The sequence below is a fragment of the Penaeus japonicus genome, unplaced genomic scaffold (assembly GCF_977035675.1).
Source record: "Penaeus japonicus unplaced genomic scaffold, GWHDUDI00000001_assembly GWHDUDI00000012, whole genome shotgun sequence".
Lineage (NCBI taxonomy): Eukaryota > Metazoa > Arthropoda > Malacostraca > Decapoda > Penaeidae > Penaeus > Penaeus japonicus.
The window spans coordinates 4,435,217-4,444,669 of NW_028234414.1; the positions used below are offsets into that span (position 1 = coordinate 4,435,217).

At 28.0% G+C, this 9,453-nt stretch overlaps 1 protein-coding gene across 1 annotated transcript in view; it reads left to right on the forward strand.

Moving 5' to 3' along the window:
• Positions 1–21, forward strand: part of LOC122262110 (uncharacterized) — a 9,281-nt gene extending 9,260 nt beyond the window's left edge. Inside the window, exon 4 of the mRNA XM_043030051.2 lies at positions 1–21. This exon is cut by the window's left edge and continues 430 nt beyond it. The gene's annotated coding sequence lies outside the window, so the exon portion shown is untranslated.
• The last annotated feature ends 9,432 nt before the right edge of the window (positions 22–9,453 follow it).

Sequence of the window (9,453 nt, forward strand, 5' to 3'; positions counted from 1 at the left end):
ATATCCCTGTTATACATATAATGCATTTTTTTCTACCTAACCTTTCAAGCTAGTTTTCTAGAACGGAATGTGTAATATGTAATGCATTTTCAACTGAGATATTTTCCGTTTTGCGTCAGGGTATTTAGGCTTTCCTCAGCCAGATCATTCATGTATTTTCTTAGAGATATTTATCCGATTATCGGTATACCTGAATAGACTTTAACAAAATAAATCATGCTGCATTCAAGATCTATGGCAGAATTAGAATATCTTAAAATCCCAAGGTATTCATCTTTTTCAAATAAAAATCCCAAAATCCTAAGACTATACCCAAACTCCCAAAATCATGGGAATAATCCCAAGGAGTGGCATTATTGATTACCATATGTATTTTGCATTTCTTCTCCCACTTGTATTTGGTACCTGGTTAAATTTCCTTCTGATGTTACTGCAGGGCGGACATTTCTCTGCAAGATTTTACAAAGCTGACAATCTCCCTCCCGTTAAAAAACTTGCAACATAATCAAAACCATGGATTTATTTTTTCTGGGTCAGCACCAGAAAGGATATATGATAAAATAAATAAGAATTTTATTTGAATGAATCACATATAAAGGCATGCTGAGTTAGAAAGGAAGGATAGTTGTGGCTGAGTTTGCAAGGAGTGAAAAGAGGGCAAGGAAGCGGTAGGAGGGCAGGGCTTGCCTGGTCTGTTGATCCTGGGTCTCTGACGGACAGAAGATGGGGCTGGAGTAGGGGTTTCATCGTCTTCCAGGTAGGCAGGTTTCAGGTGATCGATTCAGACCCAGTTGCTGCGGCTGTTCATGCTAAGGCAATACGCCTTGGTGTAGCATTAAAGGACAGCATAAGGGTCCCAATAAGGGCGAGTGAGAGATGTCCCGTGGGCGGCATTCCTTACAAAGAAATAGCAGGAATGGAGCGACTTTGGTAGGTGTCGTTTGTGGCTATCTGTGAACGTCGTGTAGGTGCAATATTTGCCAACAGTGGGTCTGAGTCTGATGAGGCTGTTGTCGTTAATGGAACAGAGGGGACTTCAATGAAAACCATTTAGGTGGGAGACAACAGAAGTCCTTCCTTGGGTGAGATCTGCATACAGAAGAGCCAAGGGAGATGAGCTTTCCAGGTAGGTTCATTGTAGTGGAACATCGGGGCTGCATTCAATGTGCGGTGTTTGCGCTAACCATCCCATTGGCATCCAGATAGTGTGTAGTGGTATGGTGAACGGTCATTCCCATCATTTCTCCCAAGGATGTCCCAAGGATATGAATGCATGGCCCTGATCAGTGGTCGTGTCATCTAGAACACTGAAACGGCAGCTGGATTTCTCTTTCCCAGCACGTATTCCATGGAGCAATTGAATTCGGTAATGCTGGAGAGGTGTTATTGGTAGGCAGAAAAGCATCACCAGGCACCACCAGTCTTGGTGAAAGCGTGAATCAGGGGTCAATGTTCAGGTCTGTTCAGATGGTAAAGCTGGTGAGGTGCCTTCGAGCAGGAAACTAAAGTGGCGAACAGCAAGGTAGACAGTGAGTAGTTCCTAGTCGAAGGTGTTGTAGTTCAACTCTGAAGAAACTGAAGAAACCATCTGAAGAAACCAGGTGGGAGGGGTTTGTTGTTGACGGATTACTTGATGACCACCCGAACTAAGAGTTGCTGGCGTCCATGGTGAGGGTGAAAGGGAAATGCTGTAGCTGATGCGAGGGAGCCCTTAGTGGCATCAAATACTTGTTGCTGATCAGTGCCTCATTCCAGGTGCCTTGGCTTCCCGGCAAGGGCGTTGTAAAGGGGTCCCATTGTGTTGGCCATGCTGGGGAGGGGGCGGTGGTGTCAGCTGCTTGATTGATTGATTGATTGGTGGCAGGCGTCAGAAAGTTCTCAACTGCCTCCACATTGGAAGGATGGGTGCAGGTGTGGCTGAGATCTTGTGACTGAGGAATTCCACAGTAGAGGTGCACAACCAATGCAATGCACAACTAATCAGTTGTCCCGTGGGAGTCACAGAACTTTCCAGATGTGTTCAGGGTGTTCGGTGGAGTTCCTGGGGATGATGAGGATGTCATCTATGTAACAGGCACAATAGGGGAGGTTGCCGAGGATGCCGTCCATTAAACTATGTATATATGTATATATGTATATATGTATATATATGCATATATGTATATATATGTATATCTATATACATGTATATGCATGTATATATATGTATATACATGTATATATATGTATATGTATATATATACATGTATATATATGTGTATGTATATGCATAAATATATACATATATGCATATATATATACATATATGCATATATATATACATATATGCATATATATGCATATATGTATATATATGCATATATATGCATATATATGCATATATATGTATATATATGCATATATATGCATATATATGCATATATATGCATATATATGTATATATATGTATATATATGTATATATATGCATATATATGCATATATATGCATATATATACATATATATACATATATGCATATATGTATATATATGTATATGTATATATATGTATATGTATATATATGTATATGTATATATATGCATATATATGCATATATATATATATGTATATGTATATATGTATGCATATATATGTATATGTATATATGTATGCATATATATGTATATGTATATATGTATGTATGTATGCATATATATGTATATATGTATGCATATATATGTATATATGTATGCATATATATGCATATATATGCATATATATGCATTTTTGTATGCATATATGTATATATAAGTGTATGCATATATATGTATATGTATATATATGTATACATATATATACATTATATATATAATATATACATATATATATATATGTATATATATGTATATGGATATATATGCTTATATATGCATGTATATGCCTATATGTATATATATGCCTATATGTATATATATACCTATATGTATATATATGCTTATATGTATATATATGCTTATATGTATATATATGCATATATATGAATATATGCCAATATATTTTTATGTATATATATATGTATGCCTATATATGTATATATATGCCTATATATGTATATATATGCCTATATATGTATACATATGCCTATATATGTATACATATGCCTATATATGTATACATATGCCTATATGTATACATATGCCTATACATGTATATATATATGCTTATATATGTATATATGCCTGTATATATGTATATATGTCTATATATATGCTTATATATGTATATGTATATATATGCATATATATGCATATATACATATATGCATATATATGCATATATGTATATATATGTATATGTATATATATGTGTATATGTATATATGCATATATGCATATATATGTATATATGAATATATGCATATATATGCATATATATATATATATGTATATGTATATATATGTATATGTGTGTATATATATGTATATGTGTGTATATGTATGTATATGTATATATATGCATATATATGCATATATGTATATATATGTATATGTATATATATGCATATATGTATATATATGCATATATATGCATATATGTATATATATGCATATATATGCATATATATGCATATATGTATATATATGCATATATATGTATATATGCATATATGTATATATATGTATATATGCATATATTCATATATATGCATATATGTATATATATGCATATATACATATATATGCATACATGCATATATACATATATATACATATATGCATATATATGTGTATATGTATATATATGCATATATATATGTATATGTATATATATGCATATATATGCATATATATATGTATATGTATATATATGCATATATATATGTATATGTATATATATGCATATATACATATATATACATATATGCATATATATACATATATACATATATGCATATATACATATATATACATATATACATATACATACATATATGCATATATATACATATATATACATATATGCATATATATGTATATATGCATATATGCATATATATCTATATATGCATATATACATATATGCATATATATGCATATATGCATATATATGTATATATGCATGTATGCATATATATGTATATATGCATATATGCATATATATGTATATATGAATATATGCATATATATGTATATATGCATATATATGTATATATGCATATATATGTATATATGCATATATGATATATATGCATATATGCACATATATATACATATATATACATATATGTATATATATGCATATACATACATATATGTATACATATACATATATGTATATATATGCATATATATACATATATATACATATATGTATATGTATATATATGCATATATATACATATATGTATACATATACATATATATACATATATATACATATATACATATATACATATATATACATATATGCACATATATACACATATATATATACATACATATATACATATACATATATACATATATGTATATACATATATACATATATATATATATATGCATATATATGCATATATATACATATATGCATATATATACATATATGCATATATATATATGTATATGTATATGTATATATATATATATATATATATGCATATATATGCATATATATATATATATATGCATATATATGCATATATATATATATATATGCATATATATATACATATAGATATATATCTATATATATAAATATATATATATATCATATATATATATATTTTATATATATATATATGTATATAGGTATATATATGTTTATATGTATGCATATTTACATTTATATATATGTATATATATTCATATATGTATATTTATGCACATATAGTTATATATACATGCATATATGTATATATATGCATATATTTATTTAAGGATATATGTGTATGTATATACATAAATATATTTACATATATACATATACATATATGCATATATATACATATATAGGTATATACATATATGCATATATATATACATATATGCATATATATGCATATATGTATGTATATATATATATTATATATATATATTCTAAGAAATAATCCATATTTCTAAAGAAAATGACTTGCCATCTTCCATGTCAACACTGAAGGCAAACCGCCACTATGATAAGACATTCAGTTTTCTACCTTCTTCTTTTCCATGAATATACTATAACGAACGATTTTAAATGATTATGAATGACAATCTTAATCAGTATGAAATAGGAGGCGGTGTAAAATTATCTCCCTTGGTTCATGTTCGCTTTTTTATTGAGTAAAATTACCTTTGGCAGCAAATGTATTAGCACTTTCAAAACCTTATGATTTACGAAACTTAGATGAAGCTGCGTGGACATGGTAAAAGCTTCAGACACATCATCGGTTGAGAATAATGCGAGAGGTAGGATCCCTTGTTTCTTTTAGTTGCATCGCATGAAAAAAATCCTTATACTTAGTAAATGTATTGTGAGAAACAATAACGCGAAAAGACAGACATGTCCTTGAAGCAATCAAACAAGTTATAGAAACAAGCAAACGCTAATAAACTCTTTCACCGAATTTGTATTTGTTACTCGTATTGACATTCTTTTTTCGCTTGGAATGGCAAGTACGAATATTACGAATAAGAGAGAGCGAGCGTGGGAATTATATAGGGTGTCGCAAATCACAATAATAATAATAATAATAATAATAATAATAATAATAATAATAATAATAATAATAATAATAATAATAATAATAATAATAATAATAATAATAATAATAATAAAAAAAAAAAAAAAAAAAAAAAAAAAAAAAAAAAAAACAATGACATGCAGGGTTCCATAGTACTTCAGTATATTATTAGCTGTGTAGGAAATTGAAAACACTGGGAGAGAAACTCGACGATATAGCTATATGCGCTGATTACTGAGAGAAAAAAGGAGAATGAAAAAAAAAAAGAATACATTTACTAAATACGTTCATAAAAAAACATAACATCATAAAAATACAGATTAAAATCATTTTGATAATGAAAAGGATGATAGCTAAATCAAATGATTATCGGTTTTTAAAGCAAAAAGTAATTGCGAGAAAAAAGGGAAAGAAAAAAATAATAGAACCACTAAATACGATCATAGAAATACTAATCAAAATAATTCTCATAATGAAAACGACAATAACTAAATGTGCTTATTACCGTTATATTAGAGGAAAAAAAAGAAAAAGAAAAGTGTTATAAAAGGAAAAGGAAAAAATACTAATATCTAGAACGATTCTATAAATTGATATACAAATATAAATAACATCCATCCTGATAGTGAAAAGTCTTATAGCTAAAGACGCTGATCACTGTGATATTAGAGCAAAAAAAGAATGAAGAGAAAAAAAGGAGAAAGAGATCATGCATAATAAAACTCATAATTAAAAGGATTGTAGCTAATGATGCTGATTATCGTTATATTAGAGCAAAAAGGAATTGGAAGAAAAAAAAAGGGGGAAAAATGCAGCTACTAAGTACGACCCTAAAAAATACAAATTATAACTATTCTTATAATGAAAAGGATTATAGTTAAATGCGCTGATTATCGTTATATTAGAGCAAAAAGGAATTGAGAGAAAAAAAAGGGGAAAAAAAATAACGATAAGAAATCCCCAAGATGATTAAGTTACATATTAGAACCCTTCTGATAATAAAAAGGATTATAGCTGAATACGCTGATCATCGTTATATATGATCAAATATGAATTGAGATAAAAAGGGGAAAAGAAGAAAAGATACAAAAGATACGATCCAAGAAATAATCTACTAATTTGAACCATTCTCATAATCAGCGCATTAAATGTAATCCTTTTCATTATCAGAATAGTTCTAATTTGCACTTTTTTTTATTATCTTTGGTATTTTCAGGATAGTATATATTACTTGCATTTTTTAAATTACCCCTTTTTTTCTCTCAATACCTTTTTCCTCTAATATAACGATAATCAGCGCATTTAGCCATAAACCATCTCATTATCAGAACGGCTCTAATTTGTATTTTTAGGCTCGTATTTAGTAATTATGTTTTTTTTATTTTCCTTTTTTCTCTCAATTCCTCTTTTCCTCTAATATAACGATAAACAGCGCATTTAGCTATAATCCTCTTCATTATCAGAATATTCTAATATGCATGTTTATCTTTGGTATTTTTAGGATCGTTGTTTTATTTTTTCCTTTTTTTTCCTTTCATTTATTTTTTCTTTAATATAACGATAATCAGCGCATTTAACTGTAATCCTTTTCATTATGAGAACAGTTATAATTTGTATTTTCTTATCAGCTTTGGTATTTTTAGGATCGTATTTATTACTTGCATTTTTATTATTTCCATTTTTCTCTCATCTCCTTTTTGCTCAAATATAACGACAATCAGTGCCTTAAGCTATAATCCTTTTCAGTATTAGAATGGTTCTAATATGTATTTTAATCCTCTTTGGCACTTTTAGAATCGTTGTTTTTTCCCCTTTTTTCTCTAAATTAATTTTTCCTCTCATATAACGATAATCAGCGCATTTAACTGTAATCCTCTTCATTATCAGAATATTCTTATTCATATTCTTTCACCTTTATTCTTATAATTCCATTTCGCTCTAATAAAATCAAAATCAGTGTATTTAACCATACTGCTTTTCGTCATCAGAGAGGTTCTAATTTATATTTTTATTGTCTTTGGTATTTTTAGGCTCATATTTAGTAATTGTGTGTTTTTTTTCTTTCTTTCCATTTTTTCTCTCAACTCCTTTTTGCTCTAATATAACGATAATCAGCGCATTTAACTGTAATCATTTTTATTATGAGAACAGTTCTTATTTCTATGTTTCATCATCTTTTTTTATATTTTTTTTATTTATTCTCCTATATCCAGTGCATTTAACTAAACTCCTTTTTTTTATCACTATGGTTCTTATTTGTATTTTTATCATCTTTGGTATTTATAGGATCGTATTTAGTAGTTCCATTTTTTCTTGACTTTTTTTCTCATTTTGTTTTTTTCTCTGATATAGCCATAATCAGCGCATTAACCTATAATCAATCCTTTTCATTATCATAATAGTTCTAATTTGTATTTTTTTTTTCATCTATGGTATTTTTAGGATCGTATTTGATAGTTCTATATTTTTCTTTCCGCTTTTCTCTAACCATTCCTTTTTGCTCTAATATAACGATTATCAGCGTATTTAGCTGTAATTCTTTTCTTTATCACAATGGTTCTAATTTGAATCATCTTTGATATTTTTCGGATCGTATTTAATTTTCCTCCTTTTTGAGTATACTCCAAAAATGACAAAAAATAAAAATTAAAACTGTCCTCATAATAAAAATGCTCTGATTATCGTTATATTAGAGCAAAAGGAATTCAGAGAAAAAAAGGAGAACGAATAAAAATTACAACTACAAAATACGACCCTAAAAATACTATTAGAAACACATATTAGAGATGTTCTGATAATGAAAAGGAGTATAGTTAAATCCGTTGATTATCGTTAGAGAGGAGCACAAAGGAATTGAGAGAAAAACGGGGGAAAAATACAACTAAAAATAACAATAATGATTAAAATACAAAGTAGAACCACTCTGATAATGAAAAGCATTATATCTAAATTGCTCATTATCGTTATATTAGAGCAAAAAGGAATTGAGAGAAAAAAAGGGAATGAAAAAAAAAGAAGAAAATACAACTACAAAATATGATCCTAAAAATACCAAAGATGATTAAAATAGAAATTACAACCATTCTGATAATGAAAAGGAGTATAGTTAAATGCGCTAATTATCGTTACATTAGAGCAAAAAGGAAATAAAAAAGGGGAAATACAACAAAATACAACAATGAGTTGATCCTGAAAATACCAAAGATTATAGAAATAAAAAAAAAAAATGTTCTGTTAATGAAAAAGAGTATAGTTAAATGAGCTGATAACTAATAAGTACGATCCTAAAAATACCAAAGATGATGATAAATACAAACTAGAACTCTTCTGATAATGAAAAGGATTGCAGTTAAATGCGCTGATTTTCGTTATATTAGAGCAAAAAGGAATTGAGAGAAAAAAGGGGAAATAAATACAGAAAAACAACAACAACGATCCTATAAATACCAATGATGATTAAGATAAAAATTAGAAACATACAAATTAGAACCACTCTGATAATGAAAAGGAGTATAGTTAAATGTGCTGAATATTGTTATATTAGAGCAAAAAGGAATTCAGTGAAAAAGGGGAAAAATGCAACAACTAAACATGATCCTAAAAATACTAAAGACGATAGAAAATACCAATTAGAACTATTCTGATAATGAAAAGGACTACAGTTATATTTGATGAGTATCGTTATACTAGAGCAAAAAGAAATTAAGAGAGAGAAAAAAAAAAATCCAAAAAATACCAAAGAAGATTAGAA